This window comes from Rhagoletis pomonella, unplaced genomic scaffold (assembly GCF_013731165.1).
Source record: "Rhagoletis pomonella isolate Grant_MI unplaced genomic scaffold, Rhpom_1.0 Rhpom_scaffold_00004, whole genome shotgun sequence".
Lineage (NCBI taxonomy): Eukaryota > Metazoa > Arthropoda > Insecta > Diptera > Tephritidae > Rhagoletis > Rhagoletis pomonella.
The window spans coordinates 67,463,236-67,490,213 of NW_023458558.1; the positions used below are offsets into that span (position 1 = coordinate 67,463,236).

Consider the following 26,978-nt stretch of genomic DNA (forward strand, 5'->3'; position numbering starts at 1 on the left):
TTTTAGCAAAAGTCATTATAAACAATCTATGAAATTGAAAATGAAAAGCGTGGGGCGAATGTAATACACTTGAATTGATATGAAAAGTAATATATGTATGTATGTATGTGGGTATATGAATAACGACCGCTTAAAATCGATTTCAAAGTTCTACTTTCGCTGTAGAAATTTTAGGTCTACGTTATGTAGTTTGACTATTGTCAATTAAATCGAATGCTTTGTATTGCATGCGCTCCACGTTTTTCATCAAAACAAATCAATTTATCAAAACAAATTCTATGGGACTGAGAAATATTATTTTCTACTTTTTAGTCCATTTATAAAAGCGTTGTATATTAAAAAGTTTTTTTTTTTATATTATTTATTTAATCTGAATCTTTGGAACATTTTTGGGTATACAGTGAGTGCTGCTTATGCAAACGAACGTTGCTTCCAAAAGGCCCAAAACAATCAAAAAAAAGGCACGAAGGCCCATAATTGTACCAAAGTCATGTTAATTCATACTTAAATATGCGTTCGTAAATTGATTTTCTTCTTTTACCGGTAGTTAGTATATATGCATACATATATATATATATATACATATGTACGTATGCATATATCAGTAAGACTTGTTCAACATTAAATAATGCCTCCTACTGGCTTTTCACTGATACCCAGGTATTTTTAGTATAAATTTGCTAAAGGCAGAATTTATCATCGTATTAGTAAATAACTAACCACATTTGTATTTCTCTTAAAATGTTAGAAGAGAGTGTGAAAGAAAGTTCAATACAAAAATCTGACGCAATGTCATGGACAGTTTGCAAAACTTGAACGTATGTATGTACATATCGTAAACGTATTTGGTAGTGGTTGAAGTGCTCTATGCACACACACATCCAGACATGTTGCCGCGAAAGTTAAAATGAGTATTTCTCTACTTTTTTGTAAGTGAAGATGCAATTAAATAAATTCGAACAAAGTTCTTTCTTAATAATAGTTGCGTTCCCGAGCTCGCATGAAGTTGCAAGAATTTACAGGAACTTACCAGAAAGCGTTCCCGTACTCGGTACTCTGGCTTCTTTTGCTTTTTGACAGTTTTACAGGTTTTACACAGAAAAGTTGAGGAACGCATCTAATATCTAACAAATTTTCGACTTTGAATTTTAAAAATATCAAATTTTCTCTTTCAATACCCTCTCGATATGTACATATCCACTATATATGTATATACATATTTTATATATATATATAATATTTTTTAGTATATTATTCGTTTTATCCTTAACACTCTTGCATCATTGTGCATAACATTTAACAATTTTTAAAAGCAACGAACTTTTAATACATTTATTGTAAAATGGAATGTTTATTATATTTTGTATACTTTAAGGCGTTATGAATGTATATTTGCATCTCACGCAAAAAATGTTTGTTTTGACACCCTGTAGTGAACGAAAGCGGCATAATTGAATAGAATACATGTACACATGTATGTACATATGTGTTTATGATTAGGGATGCAAACGATGCATCGATGTTTTTGAAACATCGATAATATCGGTTAAATTTTCGATGTTTGCCATCGATGTTTACAATTTACTAACGACGCGAAATTGACGATACATCGATGGAACTTTTACCGATGTTTTAAGCATCGAAGTTTAGGAGACTCTCCGACTTTTTTTTGGTATGTTTGACTGCCCTTAATTATATTATTCATTTAGAATTTTTTTTTATAATTTATGGCCTTATAACAATTATATTCAATAATTTTATTGAGCTTGAGGCCGTTTCTTATGAAAAATGTTGTTGAAAATCAGCAATAATTTACAAAAGGTAGAAGTTATAGCTGCTACTTCGGTTGAAGAAGTCTGATTAGTAGATGTAGTGATCTCCCAAATAGCAGCTATAACTTCTTACCTTTGTAAATTATTGTTGCTTTTCCACAACATTTTTCATAAAAGCGGCGCCAAGTTCAATAAAATTGTTGGATTCATACTGAATCTAATAACCTAGGCGTTAAAACAGAACCAAACACCCCTTAGAATTTCAACAAGATCAGGCCTAGGATTTTTAGGCCCGAACGACCTTACGATGGTATGCATTTTGATTCTAATAATAGAAAGGGTGTAGAAAGGATAATAAAGTACGGGAAAATATATTCATAATTATTAAAGTATTCAATATTGCTTTAAATTTAACTTGAAATTAACAAATTGCAAAACATTGGAAACTATCGATATATCGATGTTTCTCTAGCGATGTATTTCAGCCTCGATATTCTTTTCTCCGATGCATCGAAACATCGATTGATGTTACTGCTCAAAATTTGCATCCCTATTTATGATGTTTACACTCAAATTTATAAAAAAAATAAATTAGGGCTGTTCAGGATATTGTGCAAATGGTCTTGGATTTGCATATATGTGGACTTTTGAGAAAACCACCTCCGAGCTTTCTGTAGGTTGTAAGTTACAGTAAATTATAAGGAACTTGTTGACGACGACTAAATAAATTTACGCTGGATTTAAAATAGGAAGTTTAGTACTTATTGTGATTTCCAATCTTATAAAAACGTGTGGTGTATATTTGTTCGGTTTAAATATAAGACGATGACAAAATTGCTGCTTGCTTGCTTGTTGGCTGGTTTGTTGGTTCGTTTGTGTGTGTTTCAAAATTGGTGTTCTTGTTCGAGCGTCTTCTTCGGCTTTTAGATGGGAAATGCGATGAGTATGAGAAATTGCGGGATATTTGAACGTATAAAATGGTAAATGTACATAACGAGAATATGGGACAAAGAATACAAGAATACAAAGTAAAAACATGATGACAGGGTTGCCGTAAACTTTGGTGACTATTAAGCTGGGCTAGTGTAGTAAATCGACATCCCACTCCCCTCTGGAGGATTCACTTACAGTTAAAGCGGCTAGCGTACTTGCAGGTCGACGTAGCAGGCCGGAACCCGTTTGAACTTTGGCGCTCCTGACCTGTCCATCTTTAGCGGCAAAAACTTTGGTCACCCTTCCTCGTTCCCATTGGCTTCTTGGTCGAGTAGGATCGCATACAATCACCAGATGTCCCGGCTTTTGCGGCTCTGCTTCATCCCTCCATTTTGAGCGTCGCAGGAGTTGGGGCAGGTACTCGATAGTCCACCTCTTACACAGCCAATCCTTCAGATTTTGGGCTATGCGCCATTGCTTTCGAAGAAATACTCTTTCCTCGACTGAGCTAGGCGTTTGTGTAGAGTTGAGGGACCCCAACAGGAAGTGGTTGGGTGTCAATGGCTCCTCATCTTAGGACGTTATGGCTAGTTCTGTCAGTGGACGACTATTTAGTATATTTTCTGCCTCGATGAGTACGCTTTGAAATGTCTCCAACCACGGTGCTTCTCTTTTTAACACGCGTTGTAGCAATCGTTGGACGCACTGTATGAGGCGCTCCCAACAGTCTCCTGCGGAAGGATTTGCAGGGCAGTTGAAAATCCACTGAATGTTACGGCGTGCCATTTCACCTCCGATACGGCTGAAGTCGAATATTTGCCTCTCGTTTTTTAGTATTTTCTGTGCCCTCAAGAAGTTCGTGCCGTTATCGCTCCGAATTCTTGTTGGAACTCCTCGACGGTTGACGAAGTTTCGCAAGCACAATATACTTACAGGCATATACTTCCAGGTGGACCGCTCACGTTGTAAGGCACGTGAATAACGCGACCCATCTCTTCTCTCTTCTTCGACCAATTGCGACAAGAATGGGCTGCAGTAGTCGACTCCGGCGTAGGAAAAAGGGCGAATATATGCCGTGAGGCGGTCTTCTGGTAACTGTCCCATATGCGGTACGGATGGCTTGGCGGTGCTATATATGCACACTTGGCATTCTCTTTTGACTGATTTGAGCAAGGCTAGAGCGCGCGGAACCCACTCACTCTCATTCACTGTTAGGCGATCGTTTTGATGATGTAGCTGGCAGTGGTAGTGCTTCACAATAAGACGTGTTAGATGATGTTTCTGAGGTAGAATCACCGGGCGTCGAGCAGTGATAGGCAGACAATAGGCGGCATCGATGTTACCATTCACCTTCAGCAGACCATCGGTGTCTATAAACGGCGTAAGTTGATACAGACGGTGAGATTTTGGCAGCGACCCTTTCTTTTGTTGATTTCATTCATCGGCCAGTGACTCGTATTGTGCCCTTCGAAGAATAAATTTCTCGGCATCGGCAAGCTCCATGACGTTCAGTTCACCTTGTCGGCGAACACCAGGCTTGAAAAGATGAAAAGTTAGTAAAGCTTATTGGATACTTGCCTGCTTTTGCTAGAATTATGACGCGCTTCGCAATTTCTTAGTACTGCAGTGCTGAGACGTCAGCTCTGGTATCTCTTGCGGCCACTGCGTTGAGTCTTTTTGTAGAAAATCAGGACCATTAACCCATCTTGACTTTGGATCCAACTCAACTGATGTGCGGAATCGTGTCGCCTCATCTGCCACGTTTAATGACGTCGGAATCCAGCGCCATTGATTTGCTGATGTAGCGCTTAGAATTTCAGCTGCACGATACGCGACAAACTGCTTGTAATTTCGACTCGTGGAACGAATCCAAAGGATGGCGGCTTTGCTGTCGCTCCAAAACGTCGTACTGGTTACATGGAAATCGTGGCAACATTCGAGTGATTCTTTTAAGCGGCAACCCCAAACGACAGCTTGCAGCTCCAAGCGTGGCATCGTCATACCTTTCAATGGAGCGCATCTTGATTTCGCGCACACTAATTTTTTTTCCTTACGCGGAGATACGCGACAGAAGCATAAGCGCAAGAGCTAGCGTCAACGAAGATATGCAGCTGTATCTCATCGGCGACATGTAGGATTGGCGAATAACAACGAGGCACCGACAAATTCTTCACCGATTGAAAATTACTCCACCACGTTAACCATCGTTCAACTAACGGCTGAGGCATAGCTTCATCCCCGTCCACTTGCAGTTTCCACAACGATTGTATTAATATTTTTAAGCATATGGTGACGTTTGCCAACAGACCAAAGGGCTCGTACATCGCCATAGTTATGCCCAGAAATTCTCGTTTTGTTGGAATTCGCGTACCATTGAGTACATCACGGGCGATTTTGTGAAATTGAAAATGAAACTCTGGCGCATCGTTAGCGGTATTCCAGTACATACCCAGAACTTTTTTGGTTGCAGATTGGCGTTCCATCTTGACGACCTCTGAGCTGGCAGCAACATTTTCCCCATTTAGCTTTCGTTGAACATCGTTGTCGTTAGAAATTAAATTACGTGGTCTGAAGCCTGCAGCGGCGTTGATTTTTAGAGCTTCATTGGCCAATTCAATGGCTTCCTTGGTGCTATCAAAACTGATGACCAAGTCATCGACATACGTGTTATTAATTACGGCACGTACTCCCCTCGGCATCGTGGACTTGAACTTTACGGCGATTGTGTTTTTTATGTGCTCGGCACAACAAGGCGAGCAACTGGTTCCAAATATCATTGACGACATGACGTACGTACGTACGGGTTTCTTGGAGTTACCATCTCTCCAGAGAAATCTTTTTGAGTCTTGATCGGCGTTTCTGATCTTCACTTGCGAGAACATCTCCTGTATGTCTCCGGCAACTGCGATAATTCCCTAGCGAAATTAATGTATAACGGCTACAAGTGGTTGCGCTTGTTCCGGCCCTTTCAGCAAGACCGAGTTTAGGGATGTGGAATTTGTAACGGCGGCTGCGTCAAAAACGATGCGGATCTTTTCCGGCTTGTGAGGGTTAACGGCACCGAAGTGCGGGAGGTACCATGTCGTCGGTTTAATCCGGGCGGCCTCTTCGGGTGTTGATTGTCGGGCGTATCCCTTGTTGAGGTATTTCGCGATCTCGTTCTTATAGCTGTTGGCTTAAGCTGTATCTTTCTTCATGCGCGTCTCAATGTTTACTAAACGGAGGTCAACCGAATCATCCCGCCATAATAAGCCAACCTCATATCTCTGGCTGAGACCTTTTGTTGTTTCTGCAAGTAATTTCTTTGCGCGCTGGTTATCGACTGAGTCCAAGGCGATCTTACTTTTGACTCCAAAATTTTCAATCGAAAAATACTCCTCAACTAACTTTTTAAGATGCAGCAATGAGTCTGACTTACGTACATGAAAAACCTTGGGATTGGTGCGGGCGTCCTGGCGATGTGGTCCAAATACCACCCAACCCAACTTTGTATAAGTAGCTACTGGTTGATCGCAACCAACCTCTACTGTCTTACTGGGCACACACAAATGGCAGTTGTCTAATTCAAGTAGTTTAACGGGTACTACATCGCCATAACTACACGCTGGCAATTCGTTTAAATGCGCATAGTTGTATTTGTTAAGTGATTGTCTTGGCAAACTTAGACGCTTTATTGTACGCAGATTTTTGAGTGGGAAACTATAGCCGCTGCCTACCCCTTGAATTTCGCATGAGACTTTTCTCGAGCTCTCAGTTGTTTGGTTGTCACCGTACCACTGTAAAGTAAGTTGCATGACACGACCTCGTAACCCTAATTCTACGGCAACCTCTTCCTCAAGAAGTGACATTGATGAACCTTCATCGATTATGGGGTACACTGACATACTACCAAGCGGACCGAATAAACGTACAGGTAGTATTTTAAATGGGCTAGCTTCTTTGGCTTGGTGGAAGTTCAGGATGCGTTCTCCATCGGTAGGCGGCACAACGTTTGTACGAAGTTCTTGATGCAGTGATTTATGATGCATTCGCCTACAGCCATTGATATCACACGTTTTAAGAAGGTGACATCTAGACAAACCATGACCCTTTGTAGGCAACCGAAACACAGACGATGTTGTTTGCAAAGTGACCATTTTGCAGCACAGTCAAGCGATTCCGACTTGCGACAATTAGTTACGAGGTGCGACTGGCTGCAGCAAAAACGTACAGGCTATTCTTCACTGCTGTGCAACATTCGCCGTGCTGAACCTGCGCCTGATGTTAACTGACGACCATAGTTGCCAACTTGGTGCTTTAAGCACTAGATTTAGTGCTTTTTGAAAATTAGAACGCCAAAAAAAAAATTATTTAGTGCCTAGTGCCTTTTTTAGTGCTTTTTTTTCTGAACTAAAATTACTTCGAGATAGTTAAAACCTGAAATAATTTGGAATATTTAAGGCTGTGGCGGCACTGAATTTACAAGAATCTACAAATTTAAATGGACTAAAATACAACCATGATTGATAAAAAGCTGAAGTCGCAAACCCACCTTGTTAAATTTTATTCGCGTTGAAAATGCTAGTACGCAAGTAAGTTAAGTATTTGTTTTTTTCTTTTCTAATTATTTGTACAAATTTTTTTTTTTTTTACCACCTGAGTAAAACACATCGTTTCTTGATGCTGGATCCAAATCTGGCCTCATAATAGCTATAGCAATAGAATTTTGAGATATCCTAACCTCAAAGTGCCAAAAACACGGTTTTTGGCGATATTTGAGGTTATATAATGAAAACATCAAATTATTTGCTCATTTCTAATTAGGGCATCATTTTCGTTTGATGTGATTCGATTTTTCTTTCTCGAGATATACCAGTTTTAATGTGCAGTACTTCGGTATTATGAAAAAAGCATCCCTTGATTCAAAAAAATTTGGTGCTTTTAGTGTGGTAAAACGCTTTTTTTCCAAGTTTTTGGTGCTTTTTGAAAATGAAAAGATGACAACACTGCTGACGACTGTAGTTTGTGCTGTGTTTCGTCGACGATGGCGGTTGGCTATGACGTAGCGAAATATCTGCAACTCCGGGCATGATCGACACACACACACATTCTGTGACTAGTTGACGCTGGAACCAAGAACAATTTTGAAAACTTTGTTGACGACGACTAAATAAATTTACACTGGATTTAAAATATGAAGATTAGTATTTAATGCGGTTTCCAATCTTATAAATATGGTAAAAAGAATACAAGAATACAAGGAAGTAAAAACATGATGACAGGGTTGCCGTAAACTTTGGTGACTATTAGGCTGGGCTAGTGTTGTAAATCGACAGAACTTCCATTTAAAAATTTTATATTTTTATTTAATTTCCATTAAGATAGCATCTTCAACTACTTCTATTAATGGCTGAACATAAAATTATCATTCGGAAACTCAATGAATTACAGCTTTGAATAGAAAATGACCTCACCTTGCGTTTCGTTGCATTGCGTTGTGTTGCGCTGCGTTGTATGTATTTACATTAGGGAGGTCCAAAAATGCACGAGAAAATGTATAGTCGAGAGTTTTTATGCTGTCACCCCCTAGGATTGTTCTACACCGAAAAAAGATATCCCTAATTTTTATTTTGAAACCAAAAAATATTTAGAGGTCGCTCAAAGCGCTCAAAGTTTTCCATGTATTTTATTTGGGAAAAATAAACTTTTTGTAGTACCGACCAAACATATATTTGGCTAAATAATCATGAATCGGGAGTGATTGACCCGAATATGCATATACCCTTCGTTATGTAAGCAATCGTACGCCGAATACGTGCGAATAATACATATAATATTTTTTAAAATTAAGAGAATTACTAAAAACATACTTTCCAAAAATCAGACACAACTATCGTATTGGGAAGTATCCAGTTCTTTATTACTTTCAAGAGGGTTTCCTTATCCCTCTTTTCCACCGGAACTAGAAAACAACGATTTGTCTCTCGCTCCACGCCCTTCAACTCGAATGGCCCGATAGTATTTTCGTCTCCAAAACTTGCTCTCATCAATCTCGACAACCTTGCCTTCCCCACCGATTTTTGTTTTCTTTATCACCATTCCGTCGTACACAAGTTCACGACAAAAGTTGGCCCAATCCACTGCCGTGGGCCGAGAAAGGCAAATCTCATCGCAAATTAGATCCAGGGGCTCCATTCTGTAACTATGAGTTTTCAAGTGTACACTGAAAATTGTGTGCACTATTCATTTTCCGATTCAGGCAGAGTGAGAATGAGTTTTAGCTGTCTAAATTGTGTACACTTCCTCATTTGTGATTCAGCATGTGTGAGAATGAGTTTTAACTGTCAAAATTGTGTACACTTCTCTTATGAATTTTAGTCGGTGAGTTTTTGGTTGTGAGTTTTGCACTCGGTGTACACTACATTTTCTCACAGTTACAGAATAGAGCCCCAGGGTCGCATTTTTTAGCCATAAATGCGAGAAAGCAATAATTTTAAAATTGGTAATTTTGCTTTAGCGAAAAAGATTTCAGTCCGAAGAGTGATGCGCACTTCGCATTTCCTTTTCCTTGTATTAGTTTTATTTTTTTCACAACATCTATTCCAAAAACTTATATAAAATTATGTATATAACAAAATTCTAAATTCAAAATTTTAAAATTCTTACCTTCCCACGAAGCCGTCTGTATTGTGGGTACACTCCTTTAACTTTAAAGGATGTCCATCTGGACAAAAATAAGTACCCTCTCGCGGAAATAAACCCCACTCTTGAATGGCCTCAAGTGCACGTATATTTAATGGGCCTTCACCCCTACATCCAAATAAACCATATAACTTTATCAAATTAATTTCTTCCATAATGTATTAACAAATACTGATTGCGTTGAAAAACACATAAAAAATTAAATTCACGTTAGTTTTTAAATTAACGCATTTCCGCTTATGGTTGCCATACTTACAATAGTTAAAATAATGCTACATACACTCGAATCTTTTAAAATTCTAAAATAAAAACGAAAAACCGCGGAAATTGATTTCGTTAAACCGTTCAAAAGTTATTGGCAAAAAACTGTTTCGTTCAAGTCAGCTTCTCTCTGCGTAAGCTTTAGGATTATAACCCTTACCAAATAGAATTCTTCTTTTGGTGTGCACCAACTGGGGCTACCGTCCCAGTGATGTAGCCTTGGGAAAAAATGAGGTAAGTAGAATTCACTTTCTGTGTGGTAAACCTATGTCTATTATGGTTACTGGGTGTTTTTTTTTTCAACCACCACTACCCTATTTTTTCAAATATTCCGATTTCCGAGGATTAAACACAACATGTTGTATATCAGCGTAAGCTTGATTTGTGCACTATTTATTTATAAGGCTTTTAAGTGTAATTAATAAGAAAATTTTTTAAGAAAAATCTTGTTTGTTTAAAATTTGTTGTAATTTTTTGGACATAAATTGGATGTTTGCGGCAACTTAAGAAGTTATATATAACATTTATATATGCAGTTAAAGCATACTCACATTTCCTATTTAATGACATCAAAATTTTTAGAAAGCGTGCTATGGTTTTCGAGATATATGGATATGAAAAAGCGCTACATTTGACTATTGATGCTTTCGTAACTATCTTAGTTGTTGTTTCTGCCTCAAAAAAAATACACCGTTGTATTTGTCTCAAAAACCTCTATCAACAATCATACTTATTTGTTTAGTTTTTGCAAAGTTCAGATTCTTAACTTATACTTATAAAGGCATGTATTTTTATGCGCAGAATCTGAATCAGTGTTAAAAATATGTAATCCCATTAAAAACAAAATGGACGTCCGGTCGAAACCGGAAGACGAAAATACCACCAAAAGATAGAGTATCCCCGATTTCTTCTTTGTCTTATTTGGCGCTGTAACCGCCTAAACGATTTTGGCCGAGTTCAACAAAGCACGCCAAATGTTTCTCTTCTGTGGCAACTGACGCCAATTGGAAATGCCAATTGAAGCCAAGTCCTTCTCCACCTGATCTTTCTATCGCAGTGGGGCCTCCCTCTCCCTCTGCTACCACCAGCGGGTTCCGAGTTGAATACTTTCAGAGCTGGAGCGTCTGTGTCCATATTCCAACGACATGGCTAAGCCAGCGGAGCCGCTGTATTTTAATTCGCTGCACTATGTCCATGTCGTTGTGAAGCTCATACAGCTCATCGTTCCATCGTCTGCGGTACTCGCCGTCGTCAACGCGTAAAGGCTCGTAAATCTTCCGCAAAATCTTTCTCTCGAATACTCCAAGAGCCGTCTCATCGGATGTTGTCATTGTTCATGCTTCTGCGCCATACACCAGCACAAGCATGATGAGTGACTTATAGAGGGCGGGTTTCGTACGTCGAGAGAGGACTTTACTCCTGAATTGCCTACTCAGTACAAAGTAGCACTTGTTGGAAAGAGTTATTCTGCGTTAGATTTCCGGTGTTAATGCTGGTTTCCAAGTAAACGAAATTCTTTACTTTCTTGAAATTATAACTGTCAACAGTGGCGTGGGTGCCAAGGCGCACCCGATGTCGATGTCATCGGCATAAGCCAGCAATTGCACGTTCTGGTAGTAAATTGTTCCTGAGCGGTTCAGTTCTGCAGCTCTTATTATCTTCTCCAACATCAGATTAAAGAAGTCACATGAAAGGGAGTCGCCCTGTCTGAGACCCCATTTGGTGGCTAACAGCTCGGAGCGGTCTTTCCCAATTCTGACGGAGCCGGTGGTATTGCTCAACGTCATTTTACACAGCCGTATCAGTTTGGCGGGGATTCCAATTTCAGATATAGCGACGTATTGGTAACCAGATTTCTGTGGACAAAAAATCGGGAAATTTCTGAACCATCGAATCCGAAAATGTATTCACTCGGTGGCGAGAATGTAAATATTGAAATGAATAATACATATGATATCGGTATATGGTACCAGTGGCACCCCTACATTGCCAAACAGGAAGAATAAGAAGTAAAAGATAAGCTACAAATTCACTGGCGAAGTACAAAGTACATATAAACAAATATTTGGAAAAATTATTTATGTACAAATTTGAAATAAGCCAAACTGTAGACCCGAAGGACAGATTATTTGAAATTCATGGATATGTAAAAAAGCGGTACGTCAGTTTTCTTAACATAGTCATGTACACTGGAAGATATATCTAATAAAGAAAGCATTTCTTTGCTGTAACATCTTTTTGCTAACTATCTTACATGCCTTATGAATGATATGACTGGATCAGAACAGGCTGTTAACGTGTTTAAAAGGTCTTCGTTTTCAAACAAAACCTTCGTGAGGTGTTTCCATCATTTGTATTTCTGTACCCATACTTTGGACAGTCTACTTTCTGGCCATGCTCTTTCTATGCATCCTGAGCTATTTTTTTCCTAATGTTTTCTTTTTCTTTTGATGTTGCGTTGTCGTCGAAAACTTCCTCTGGTCGTGGTGGCATGCACGCCAGCTTCAAAACGAATTCCATACACCTTATCCTTGCATGCAACGGGGTTTCCCACACTCATCATTATGTATGTATGTACGTCACTTGGTGAATCATCAAGATTTTGGAAATCTATTTGATTCTTTTTTACAAATTGTAAATTTCATTGAAGATAAAGTATCGTTAGGAGAAAATCATGTTTTAAGTAATAACATTCCCATCTCCGGTTACAATTAGTGTTGGTTTTAATTTGGCGATTCGATTTTTTATATCGCTCACTGTAGCTTTTATAAGTTCCGAAGACTCCACATTCGCAGCATTTCAGTTTAAATAAAATTTTCAGATTAAGCGAAACCATTTTCAAATTAAATGAAACTCTTCTCAGATTCAATGAGTTTATTAAAATTAAATGAAACTTCATTTTTTGGTTTACTGGGAATTCGCTGTTATCCGTTGTTGCTTTTAACGGTCAAGGCACATTGAATAACTAATATCAGTAAAACAGCTGCTTTGTTTTTTCATATTTATTTATACTTTAAACTGCCAAAGTTTGTTTATTTTTTTCGCATATTTACCAAAAAATTGTTTTTAATTAAACCGTGAATTCGACCCGTCTCCAAGTATTTATTTAGGAGATGTTAAATAAAATTGAATGTAGCACAGAGTTGCAAAATTCAATTTTAGTTATGGATAATGCCAGCATAAATCCCAAGAAATAAGAGATATGGTGGATAATAATGGATGCTTACCGAAATTTTTGCCAGGATACTCTCCTTTGTTAAGCCCCATATAAAATACACACTTATTAGTCAAAATGACTGTGCGAACTATGTATGGACATGTTCATATAAATTCCGAAATTGGCCAACGGCCCAGCTCTTCAATAACTATTACTTTGGGCCATTTGCATCATGTCTGGTTAACACTTTCTCTTAGTTAAACATCATAATCGCGTGGAGTCGGTAACGATGTGTAACTGGGAGTTAGTGTTATCCAGATATGCTGCAAATGGTTCTTAATAGGTTAGTTGATTTACCGTTCCTTAATTGAATAATGTTTAATATTAATTTAGTAATGTTTCAATTAATTTGAAAATAGTTTCATTCAATTTGAAAAAGGCTTTTCTTAAGCTGAAAAAGGTTTCATTTAATTTGGAAAAGGTCTTATTTAAACTGAAAATGCTAAAAACAATATCGGACAACACAATTTAACTGATGAAGGCCGTGGTTTTTTCCAATATTCTGAAGCTTAATTTTTTAATCGTAGGAGAACAACAGAAGCCGTAAACATATTTGACACATTTATTCTTTGTTTATAGGCGCTTTGTCCTGATGAACCATCACAGCCCCATTTATTAATCAATGTTAGTCTCTCTGTCAGTAATTTAAACCTTTCTTCAGAAAAACTCTGCAAGAGTTGTCTAGACGTATGATCCAATTGGTTTTGGAGGTCAACTTAAACTAATACTTCGGTAATTTTGGGATTAAGAGGCCCTGCTTCATTCAGGGCTTGAGTAATTTATTGGTATCCAGAAAGAAGATTCGCATTGGGCTGTAATAATGACTCACACAATATTATATGTTTTTCCTTAGATGAGCCCAGATCTATAAACAGCGCCAAAGACTATTCAGAAGTGTATTTTCTGGATAATGTATTTGGTGGTGTGGGGGTGCTGTTTTTGATCGTCATGAGTCGCACTGCACTTACTAATGCCACTGCTTCGGTTATGTGAGATTTAATCTTTTCTTCGTCTTTTTTGTATTCCATAGATAATACTTCTGAAAAATGACGCGTGGCGATAGTTTTAGTGGCATATGTCAGTTTCCTTTTCCTTGTGAAGGTCAAGCACTTGACTATGGGTTTTGTTGACCAAATACTAACTTAATAGTACAACGATTGGCAGCTTGCCATTTGCTTTCCATTTTAGTGTAAATTAAACTATTTTTTTCCTCCAGGTATCTGCCTTCTTCTATTCCTTAATTCTTTTATAATACCCGCAAAGAAGTCCGTTGCAGTCTCTGAAGCTTTAAAAACCATATATACTTAGTTTGGGGGTTTCTAGAGACATCAACACAATTTTTTAGCTATATATATTTACGGTGACCATTTTTGTGGGAGCCGAATACGGGACAAAAAATAATTTTGCAAATTTTTTCCACAAAAATTTACAGATCTTAAAGTCTTCTTCAATGATCTTAGATGTATTAGCCCTGAAACATCATCCTTATAGTAACATCTCAAATTTGTAGGATATTTTTCTCGAGATTTTTACCCCGAAAAAATTGTTAAAACAATCGTGAAATTTTAGTATAATAAATTGTAATTTTGATGTTGCTAAGACCTACCGTTGATTTTTGGCAATTTTTATTGTTGACGGTGTTACGCAGTTTTTCATAAAAAGTAAGTATCTATATTCGACAATTTTTTTTTAAGAGAAGCAAATGAGCAACACTTTTCACTTGCATTTTATTATTCTCAATTTTAAAGAGCTACAAAACTGCAAACCATTTTTTTCTAAAGATTCTAATTAAAATGTTTGAAATTTTGGTGTAACATTGCATAATTAATTTTTATTGTTTTTTGCATAGAGTTGGAAATTTTGATTTATATAATTTTTTTTAGGAAAAAAGAGGTTTACTTTCATAAAAAAATAATAAACATTAATTAAACTAAAGAAAAATAGCCCAACCTTGCTAAAATGTAGAGCCCTCATTTATATTTTTTTCACTGTATGTATTCCTCGATTCGAATCACAGGCATTCAGATTAGAAAATATTAGCTGTTTATGGAAAAAATTACTATCATATACCAACATCACTTAAACGACGCACAGTGCGGCCGAATCCAAGAATGAGAAAACAAAGTTTCTAGATAGGCCTTTTTTGACATTGAGTTGGCTAAAGGGATCACCTAAGAAGCGAAAACTGTTCACTGTGAGGGCCTGTATCCTAAGTTATCTCTTCATATTCATTTGTAGTGTGACCTTCTCCCAACCACAACATTATTGTAATAAAAAGCGAAAAGTTATTAACGTATAAAAGTAGTTAGAGTATAGGAAATCAAACAACACTACTTGGATTCTACGTCTTGTGAAAACTAATAGACATAAATTCTTAAGAAATAAAAATGTAAAGGATTTTTCTGCGTTTATTTTTAAATAAAATTTGAGTTGTTAAGTGCAACAGTAACAAAACGCTGTCGAATGCTGTTTTTAAACCTATTAGAGTTTACGTAGGAAAGTATTAACTACAGAATAAAATAAAACTCAGGTGCTCATCTCTGCTCCTTATAATTTTTTTTATTTGTTTTTTAACACGCTTATACAAATTAGTTTCGCCTGTATGTAGTAATGTCCAGCTTTTTAATTAGATTTCACAGAAAGATTTTGAGTGTGCAGTTTTGTAGCCCATTTAACTTAAGTATAATAAAGTCACGCTTAAAGTAGCTGGGACTTACGGTTAATTTTTGAATTTTTTTTGTTGAAGCTGTTGCTTATTTTCTTCATATCATCAACGGTAAGTCAAATTTCACTTCAAACTTGGACTTTGTTACACTAAAATCGAATGTGCTATAAAACTGCGTACTCAAAATCTTTCTAAGAAACCTAATTAAAAGGCCCGAAATTTACTAGATGCCATACTGGATCCGCCATTTTGAATTATGCAATTCTGACAGCGCATTAGTAATTAGTGACCCCGAAAACCCCCTAGTACGAAATAATTATTTCAAAGCTACGAATTTTGGTCTGCACGTTTGGATTTCGGCCGCACTGTGCGACGTGCTAAATTAGAAAACCTCTCTAACGGTCTTAAAAAAACTGGAAAAAACGGTCGAATTTCGACAGTAACTGATACTGCTTTTATTATTATTTTTATTAATTTGCTGTTAACTTAATGTGCTATTAAAGCAGTTGATTTTCAGACAGGGTATCATACATACATACATACATATGTACCACAAATGCATTTTTATATGCGAAGGCAGATTTTTCCAAACATTTTGTTCCTTCATCAATTTCTTTTCGGTTTTTTCTCGAAAAACATTTCTTCGGAATCAAAACAAAGCATATATCACCGCCATCTTTAATTTATGTGACGGAGATAACGAAAATTAAAGGGCACAACAACAATGCTTATCCCCAAGAAACTAAGATACACCGAAAATCGCCACAAAGATGAAAAGATTTACAATTCAATTGGAAAAGATTTAGAGACAATTTCCAAAGATATATTTTTTGTTTAAGCAACGATAAATAAACAAATTATATTCAGACACCTATGTATGTATGTATGTAAGTAGATTTTCGCTGCGGTTGAGTGTGCATTAACTCGAATAAATGAGCGTGAAAGCCCACGTCTCAAACACATGCATAGTACATACGCATCTACACGCGCATAAATATCCACAAACTTTTTTTAGAAGATAGAACTTCTGCATTTACTTGTAGATTTGTAGTAGGTGCGCGCGGATAACAGATTGATTTTTGGTAGGTGGGTGCTGGCGGGCAACTCTTGTGAGGTGGCAGCGCCAAGTCGCTATGCATCATGTTGACGGATGTTGAAAAAACGGAAATGCTGGCATTCAGTTGCCATCGTTGGCTCCATTAAAAATGTCACATTACCATTTTTTTGTTTTCTTAATTTATTCAATGTGAAAATTATTACACAAACAATCTTATGAATGCAAAGCAGAGAAAGGAGGGAGGTTTAACATACATATGTACATATGTATGTGCATAGAAGCAGAGTAAGCGTTTGGGTCATGCGAAGGCGGTATAAGGCGTCAGAGATTCCACAGGTGATCGTAGAAGAGGGAAAAATGTATTTTTTGTGCTTAAGTTATTGCAGAAGAAATTGTTATGATGCCTGAATAAATGGCGTTGCCGCGTTTTTTGTCAAAACAAATTTAGGCGGCACATCGTTCAGGAAGCGCTATTTATGAGATCGTTTTTAGTTGTCTCATTATTCTTTTTCATTATACTAAAATTAGTCTCACAATTTTTTTATTTTTATTTTAATTTTCAATGTTTGCTAATGCCATCATTATCACAGACTGGTATATGGGCAATTCTCAATTAGCTCGAACTTACTCATGACTCGCCAGTTTTTCTTCGGTTTATTAACATAAATCAGGTTACTTATATTGTGTAGATTATGTAAATGCAAAAAATGCACCACCGTACATATTTTCTAGCCAAATATGCATATAATTCAGAAATAAAATTGGGAAATTTTCATAAATAAATGTGTGGCTCTCCTATGTTTTTTGTGTTTTTTTTACGTTGCAAAAATTGTTCATGTTTGAGTTTATAATTAACTGGTAGTATTTGGAGAGGATAATCGAGTGCACCACTTTTGACGTAGAATACGTCTTACGTTTCGATACGGAGGCTATGCTCAAATATTGTAGTTGGAATTTTTAGAGCTTTACGAAAACGCTTATTGCACGAGAACTAATGAAGCCAAATATAAGGTGTGGCGTTTCAAAGGTGTAATTCCAAGCCTGTCGACAGGTTTATTTTTGTAAGTAACCAATTCGGTTTCTGTCGTAGAAACAACGGCAAATATTGGCTTATTTTGAGGTAAATTTTGAGCCTTTAAAGTGCTCTAGCAACTTACGATTTAACTTTCGTTTTCGGGATATAGGTTCTTTGGAGCAATAGATATATTATCGTGTACAAATTTTATATAAGTTCAACAAATATTTCGCATTTTGATGCGAAAAAATTCGCAGTTCTTTTTCCAAAATGCTCGAAAACCGCTCGAACTATTTTGTTTTTGTTTTCTTTAATCAAAAATTTAAAATTTTTCCTTTCATTTGGTATATGGGAAGTATTGGTTGATATCTTCTAGGTATGTTTATTTGATTCAAATATATGGGCATAAATAATTTTCCATACGAGAGCACTTAGTCATCATTTCCCTGCAGGGAAAGCTACAAGTTGTGAACTAGAATTCTACCGGTTTGCGTTTCAGCCGAACTAGTTCACGTTCTATCCTTTTTCAATGTTAGCGACTGGTATTTTTAACATTGCGATGTCCTACGAGATGTCAATTGTCAGGCTATGCATCAGCATCTACTAGTATAAATACCAGTAGCATCATACCAGTTTATGAGATAGTCTGCCAATTCATGTCCCGTGAAAAGCATAAGTGTGCCTTTTTGCTCGCGACGCTCCAGCAGTCACAATGGCCGACAGAGCAAAGCACTCGCGTGGTAAGCCTGAGGTCCCAGGTTCAAATCCTGGCGCAGGGAAAATTTTTTTGTTTTCAATTTTTTATTTTATTTTTATTTTTTATAAATTTATTTTTTTATTTAGGCTGTTTATTGTAACTTTTAAATTTAATCAAAAAATATTTTTGTTTAATTTCTTTGTTTTTTATGGCACAAGCATTTCTTCCTAAATGTTTTTTTGCAATGCAATTAGGTTTTCAAATTTGTTATTTATTTATAAATTGAATAAATTATTTTTACTTACATTTATTTAACTTTAGAAATCTGAACCACCTCCAAGCGGCCTCGAACCTGCGATTTCAGAACCAGAACCAGTAGTCTTCACGTGACGCCACAGCCGAGATTTGTAAGAAAAGCAATTAATTGCGTTTTATTTTTGGCTTTGGCAATTCAAAGGCAGATGTCGCTGATCGCCTAAGTTCTTCGAAATTGTCGAACTGGTAGGCACATACTAGTTATGAACTAGTATTTTTTCTGACTGGTTTGGCTTTTCACTGCAGGGTTTGCAAACACATGAATGCGGTGAAAGTGAGAGATGGAGACAAAAAGTTTGTGCGTGTAGGTATTTGAATAAAAGATGGCGCAATATTTAAAAAAGGCAAAGGTGAAGGGGAATATGTAAAAACAAATATAAAGAAAAATATGAGGATGAGGATACCGAAGCAGGCGGGTCGTTTTGAAATAATTTTTGTCTTGCGTTTAAAAATATAATTTTTCATAGAATTTCTTCCTTGTGTGCGAGGACTTTTTATTGGAAGAAGCAAGGACCTATTGTGGCGATTTTATCTGATGTCTCATTAAGAACAAGCTGCTTCTTACATTTGACTTTCTCATTGTGTGCAAGGATCCTGCATTTGGAGAAGCAAGAACAAGCTGCTACTTTCTTTCAATTTTCTCCTTGTGTGCAAGGATATTGCATTTGGAGAAGCAAGGATCTTTTGAGGCGATTTTATTCAAGACTGCTTATGAAGAAGCAAGCACCTTTTGAGGCGGTTTTATATTATAAAGAACAAGCTGCTCTTGCATTTCGTTTTCATTTACATTTGGAGAAGCAAAAATCTTTTGAGGCGATTTTATTCAGGACGTTGAATTTGAAGAAGCTGGGACATTTTGAGTGTTGGGAGAGGTTAAAGGATCAAGGATTGTGGAAAAGGAGGATTGCGGTGGTGATAGGTGTAAGAAACTGAGGACTGATTTTGATTATAGTAATTTGCCACCGATGCAAGGTATACTTGTGCCCAAGGGGCCTCTTTTAAAAATGCAGGAGCTACAGGGAGGTCATCTTAGTGGAAACCTAGTTCAAAATGATTATAGTCAGGAAGCTGGTGGGATTGAAGATAACCTACATTCTCAAGCTAATACTGTTATTGGTTCGAGTGAGGTTAAGGTAATTGAGAGAAAGGAAGATTTGTATAGTGTGTGTTATACTAATAGACATAATGGGGAATTTCATGTATTAGTGGATACGTCGAACTACCATTTTTTCAACAATGTTAGAGTTAAGAATGGAAATGTGGGAAAAGATTAGAAATTATGGTATTGTTGGTATTAAAAATATTAAGGTTATAAGATTTATTTTGATACATACATATATTAATGCCAATTTGGTTTTGTTAAATGAAAATCTTAAAAGCAATAATATACGAGCATTTATCCCAAGAAAGTTTGTTGAATCGGTTGGGGTTGTGAGAAATGTTACGTTACATTTTTCAGATGAAGAAATTATTAATAATATTATCTCTGATGTTAAGTTTACTTCAGTTTCTCGAATTATGAGACGGGATTTAGTAGAAGTAGTGGAAATCATGACGATTAAAAAAATGTCTAAATTCGAAGCGTTGGATTCTGATAAGAGTACTTTTCTTGATAATAATCGTTTTGATATTTTGAGTGATAATGAGTAGAGTTTTCCGCCTTTGCATAATTCTAAATTTAATCGTATTAATAATGATCATGAAGTTCATAGGAGAATTATTACAAGAATGTAACAAAGGGAGTTAAAAGGGCTAATTATGCAATGAAGGAAAAGATAAAGGATAAGGATCTAGTTCAGCCATGTTATGAGAAATCGAATTGGTCGAAAGTTAGTGAGATTGAGCGATTGTTTAAAATGCTAATTTCGAAGTTTGGTATTAATCAGGATGACCCTATTGTGAGACTTCTGGATAGTTTTTTTGGTAGTGATATGTATGAGTGATTGTATAGCTAGGAAATTAGGAATACATAATGATGAGTACAATAAAGGTGTTACAATTGAATGTTCAGAGCCTTAAGGCGAATAAATATCATGTTGATTTTTTTAACCAGAGGTTTGACATTGAGATTTTATGTTTACAGGAAATTTTTTCGCATGATTACCTCAAGGGGTTTTGAAACAGAGATGACTCGGCTTATGCTATTTTTAAGTAATTGTAATATGTTTTATTGCTTGGTGATTTTAATGCAAGGGCTTCTTTTTGGGGGGATTCTATTAATACTTCTAAAGGTAATATTCTTGCTAATATTATAGAGAATTCGGGCTTTAGATGTCTCAATGATGGTTCAACTACATTTCATTGCTCTCAAAATAATATGGGTTATGTTTTGGATTTGGCTTTTACTAATATGAGTGTGAGTATAGGTTTTCAATGTTCTTTGGCTTATGTTGGAGGTAGTAATTATCGTCCGATGGATTTGCCAAATGAAAAGTTACCTAATATTTTTTTGAGTCGGAATAAGCTTAGAAGGAATTTGGAGTTGGTAAAGTTTGAAAATATTGTGCAGTTTGGGGTTAATATGAAAAGGGTCAAAGATGATGCTATTATTGATCTTAATGCGGTTGGTTTTACTCCTAAGATGTGGCGGCACAAAGATTTGGCGAGACTTTATAGATTACTTGTAGCTAAAAGAAAGAAGGGGAATCTTACAGGTAATGTTGAAGATTTAGAGGCTGTGGTTGAGCTACTCGTATTTGGAAGAGTGCTGTTAAAGATGTTAAGAAAGTTAGTTATTTGAGTAAAATAGAGGAATTGAATTGTAACCCTAATTCGGCAGATGCTTGGCGATTTATTAATAATGTTAATAATAGTAATAATGATAATCTTGGATGTTGGTCTTCAGAAGACAATGAGAAGTATTTAAAACTTTTACAGGAGCAGGTTAAGGGGAATAATTGTATGTTAGATATTAGTAATCTGTCTTTTAACTCTGTATTTAATTTTTCCTTTGATAGTTTGAGGCATTATTGAGTAAGAAAAGGTCAACTGCGGGAGGTAAGGATAATATAACTTTTGATATGATTAAGCATTTATCAACTGAAATAAAACGAGATTTTTTTAATTCCCTTTTAGAGCATTTCAACAATATTAATATTAGAGAAGAATGGCGTTATATTAAGATAGTTCCAATTCCTAAGGCTAATCGGAATTTGGATGATTTTTAGAATTTTAGGCCGATCTCTTTGTTATCAGTTATAGTTAAGACTTTAAATATGATGGTGAAGAGTACCTTGGTGGATTTTGTTGAAAATAATAAGATTTTATCTGATAGGAGTTTTGCCTATAGGAAGTTAAGGTCGGCTAATATGTATGTTAATGAAGTTTTACTCATGATTGCAGATTTGAAAGCTCAGAATGAGAAAGTTTTTATTTGTATGTTGGATATGTCTGATGCTTACAACTGTGTTGATTTGAAAATTTTATATGATCAGTTAATTAGTTATAATGTTGATCCTAACATTGCTGTTTGGGTGTATAATTTTTTTTTCTCGTAGAATTTTAACTTTGGGAAATTATTCAGTTGTAATTGATAATGGATTGCCTCAGGGTAGTTGTTTGTCGCCTGTTTTATTTATTATTTATACTTCAAAATTGCATGATATTTGTGATAATAATACATACTTGTATTTTTCAGTTCGCAGCTGATATAGCAATTGTAGGTCATGAGTCATGACAAATGTATTGATAGGGCGGTTTCCAATTTAAAACTCAAAATTTCTGAGATGAGTGATAGGTGTAGAGAGATTAATTTACGGCTTAATATGGACAAGGCAAAATTTATGTATATGTTTGCTAATAGAAGTAGGAGGTTTGAGGTAGGTGGTAATGTAGAACAAGTGGACAAAATGAGTTGGTTAGGTAGAGTGGTGAGTGCTAATGGTACTATCAAAGAGCATTTAGTTAAAATTAAAAAAAAAATACAGTTCAAGCAAAGAATCTTATCATGAAACTTACTACTATTAAATATGTTTTAGCACCGAAAATTGCATTAAATCTTTTTAAGACGTTTGTGAGATCTAAGGTAGAGTTTGCTCATACCACTTTGGCTACTGTTCCTAAGGGCTATGAGAAACAGTTACAAACGATTGTTAATGATTCACTAAGGAGATGTTTGGGTGTTCCGCTTAATACGCCTACTTATGCAAGATATGTCCTAGCTTGTGAACTACCACCTTTAAGTAGAGCATTATGGTTAACTGCAAAGGAGTTAGTTAACCAATGGTTTTTTAATTTAGATTTGAAAGAGAACTACACTATTTAGTTTGCTCGATTTGTAAACAAAGCTTCTCAGCGGTGAAAAATATACTATTGTGAACAACATAAACGAGCGAAGTTCACAATAGCGCTATTCTTCATCGAATGAGCGCCATAATACCAAATGAAAATTCGTTCGATCAGCACTTTCGACCACAGTCGAAGATCGAATGTAACTCATAATAGGGGCCTTAAACATATTTTTGATAAAATTAATGTTATCGTTAGTTTTCAAAAGCATAATGGAGTTAAATTTGTTCATTCTGATTTATATAATTCTAAAAAAAATATCTTATCAGCAGCTTCAATCTATGTTTTCTGAAAAAAAGGATAAGTTATTATGCCAGGGTTTTCATTTATTAGCTGCAGATGCATCTGTTATGGATAATGTAGTTGGTTGTGCTGTATGTGATTTAGTGAGTAATGTTTCTTATCTATATAAGATTAATACTTCTTTTTCTTCGACTTTTGGGGAGTTGGTTTCTCTTAATGAAGCGGTTAGGCTAGCTAAAAGATATAGTTGGAAAAATGTTTCAATTTTTACAGATAGCTTAGCTGCAATTCAAATTTTAGACTGTGACTGTGTTACTAATAATTTTCTTGTTGCTGAATTTCATAATCAGTTAGTTCATTCTTTATTAACAAGTGTTGTTTTTGTTTGGGTTCCAAGTAATGTTGGTATTTCTTTTAATGAGAAGGTGGATTTAGCTGCTAAAACGGCAACCAATTTTGGTAGAATATTGGATTTGGATTTTACGCCTCAAGAGGCTTTGTTGAAAATTAGTTTTGAGTTATGGGGTGATGTTAAAGAGAAGATTAAGCAAGCTTGTCCTAACTGGAATTCAGATGTTGTTGATGTAATAGCATCTAAAGATAAAAGTCCATGGTTTAGGTCAAAAAAGAATGACTTAGATGTTTTTAGTACAAAGCTTCTGAATAGACTTATTGTGGGTCATACTTATAGTAAGATGTATTTAATTAAGATGCATAAATTTAATCGTAATATTTCTACTAATTGTGGTTATTGCGGAGCTAATGAAACTCCTCATCATATATTGTTTGAATGTGTTGGTTTAAATGTTTTCAGAAACAAATTTGAGATTTTTGAAAAGTTTAATAATTTGACAGATTTTTTTAAAACTAAAAATATGGTGTTTTTTTTAAGAAATAGTTTTGTTTTTAAAAGAAGCTAAATTGGATGAAAGATTTTAATTAATGTGTTTCTTAATAAGAATTTGTTAATTCTTGTATTGTTTTCTCGGGTTGATTATATTATAAACTTAGTTTATTGCGTTTTTGTAAATTTATTCATAAAGTTGTTTGGTATTAATTTTGTAAACCTATCACCCCGTCTTATTGTTGAATTGAGTCACAATCAACCCTTTACAACAACATATGCTTCAATGGATTTTTACATGAGCTACTCTGTCAAAATTTTTATTGCTGTCTGATGTTTATTAACCTGGCGTTTTAAGGGCTGTCAAAAAGTACCTTGCCATTTTGTGGGATTTGTGGATTGCATTTCCTATAGCTTAAAAAAATGATTTTTTGAAAGTTTAAAGTCCTTAAAAAAAAAATACTGGCGTCATAGGGAGAAACAAAAAACGTAGATTCCCTAGTATCGCGATTATATTGATTGTTTCGTGGGTTTTGAAATTTTTGGTTTTTTGTCGCACGATACTCAGACAAAACCTTAGCATAAGTGTAAGCGCCAAACAGCTCCATCTATGACAACAAAACTATCTGTCACAGTGCCACCAAAAGCAACCCGCTGGACACGCGGCCGGAAATTATCTTTCCACGCACCAAGAGACAGAGATCTGATAGCAGACAATACTCCGCGAGCGGGCACCGTTACACAAGTCGGAACCGCTCTAATAGCTGGAACAGATCAAGAAACAGGCACCGCTTCAGTATCAGGTGCAGCGGAGGGCCACTGGGCAGGCCCCGTAGGACACCCAGTCGAAGGTCATCAACCTCGCATGAACCAGGGTGGTAGAAACAGTTGAAGAAAAAGAGACGCAGGTACGGGCCTTATCCACATTCTGCGCTGGAACAGATGAGCGGTAGTGTACCCATATTCGTTCGGCATCATGGTCCAGGAGCCTGAGTAAACCTGTCGGCCAGAGATAGTTACAGCCTAGCTATTCGGCAGCCCAATTCAAGCTTCAGTATGCCATCATGTAAGAGGTGTTCAAAGGATGGTTGAATCCGGGCATAGAAGAGTAGTTTTATGCACGCGTGACGAGGGATGGGTTGACTTACGGTACTCGAATCTGGACGAGCCTAAGCAATGAGCACACCGCACTTAGCAGTAATCAAGATCAACCTGCATCTCACTGCAAGTATTAATCGGCTCTATGCTGAATATCGTCATTGTCATCGTCGACGATCGTCAGCGTATCAGTAACATGGCTGACGAAGGCCGTATCGTAATTTTTACTGAAGATGTTTTAGAATGCAATCTTTTGAAGCAAGTTTTAAAGAGCATGGCTGGAATTCGATCAAAACAACTACATATTCCATTGATAAGCGTATTCTTCTATGAAATTGTGGTGATGGGTTCGACTTGGTTTCTTTGACTTTGATTTTTTCTTATTTTGGCCAATTACAGGAACTACTGTGTGCTGCAGCCGGATTGTCCAACTAAAGCTCCCTCGCTTTCTATCATGATTAAAGTACAAATCTATTTTATTTGTTGGTAATGGTTAATTCTTTGTTGCGTTATCCGCAACCTGGGACTTATCACTTATCACTTTACAACTTTTGGATAAGCCTTTGTTTTGAAAAGTAAAGCTGATAAGTGTTGCACTTTTTACTTATCAATGAAAATTTATCAACTTATAAAAAAATCGAATAATGAAAATTTATTTGGATAAGTCGATTTTATAACCATTGCACATCCAATTTCTTTTTCTTTTCAAATAGAGAACTTTTCGAATAATTGGCCTAGCTAAAATAATTACCGCTTCTTAATGGAAAACGAAGGCATGTGCGATTTGATAAACATTTTCAACTTCTCTTTTCTCTTTTTATGTCGCGCGCACAAAGCAAAGCCAATAAATTGGCAGAATTATTAATAAAAGTAAGTCCGTCTTGACTATCATGTGTATGTTTATATAAATAACTATATTTTTCTACATTTAAGGATTATTTACTTGGATCTTTCCAAAATAATTCAGTAACGAAAACACAAAACCCATATTGCATTAATATTTCCGTACCGATTAACAAATTGGTACTCAGTAATCTTAGGGGCGTCTATGTTTATCATAGTTCCATCAATGCGACTTAAGGAAATCCACCAAGGTAGAAAAATTGTGTGGCAATATTTTGCGTAAATTCCGGCCAACAAATAGTTTCATCCATTAATTTGTTTATCACGGCATGTGCCACTCGATGGATTACTCCACATAGTGCTAATTTGTGGATCCCATACATTCGGCCATGCCTTATAACGCTCACTGTTACATTAGAGGTTCGCTCCAATTTTTAATACAATTTTTTCAATTTGGCTACGAGATAGCGGCAAATTTTCCACTACACCAATATGTAAACTATAGTTGATTTGTTCGTTTATGTCACGCCTTTTATTATTTGCAGACTGTCCTCCTCTAATAAATCTAATATTTCGAATCGAGGCATTTCTGGTTTCAATATTTTATCGAATCACATGTTAAAGCACTGATTAGTTCATTCAGACTGAATAAATGTAACTTATCACTGGTGTGATAGGTAAAAATATTTTTAGCAAAATAATGTTAAAGTTAGCAAAATGAAAAATGACAAGTGATAAATACAAATTTTCGATGCAACGAAATGCTAATAAATTTTGATTTTTTGCATAACTTATCACTTATCCGCTAAAATCTTTTCGCTAAGCATTTAAAATTTTGTTGCAACGCTTATCTGTGATTTTGAGTGATTTTTTACTTATCAATACTCATTTGAGTGACTTTTCCTTATCATGTTGGTGAAACATAGAACTTTGCGCAAGTTCGATAATTTGCTGAAATGCTAATGATATTTCGTTGGTGCAGTAGAGCGCTGATCTCAATTTGATATATGTACATATGTACATGCATACATATGTACATATGTAAGTATG

At 36.0% G+C, this 26,978-nt stretch overlaps 1 protein-coding gene across 1 annotated transcript in view; it reads right to left on the bottom strand.

The window, feature by feature from the left end:
- The window catches only part of LOC118738023 (glutathione-specific gamma-glutamylcyclotransferase 1), a gene marked incomplete at its 3' end in the record, with an annotated part of 99,446 nt that overhangs the window by 61,007 nt on the left and 11,461 nt on the right, over positions 1 to 26,978 (bottom strand).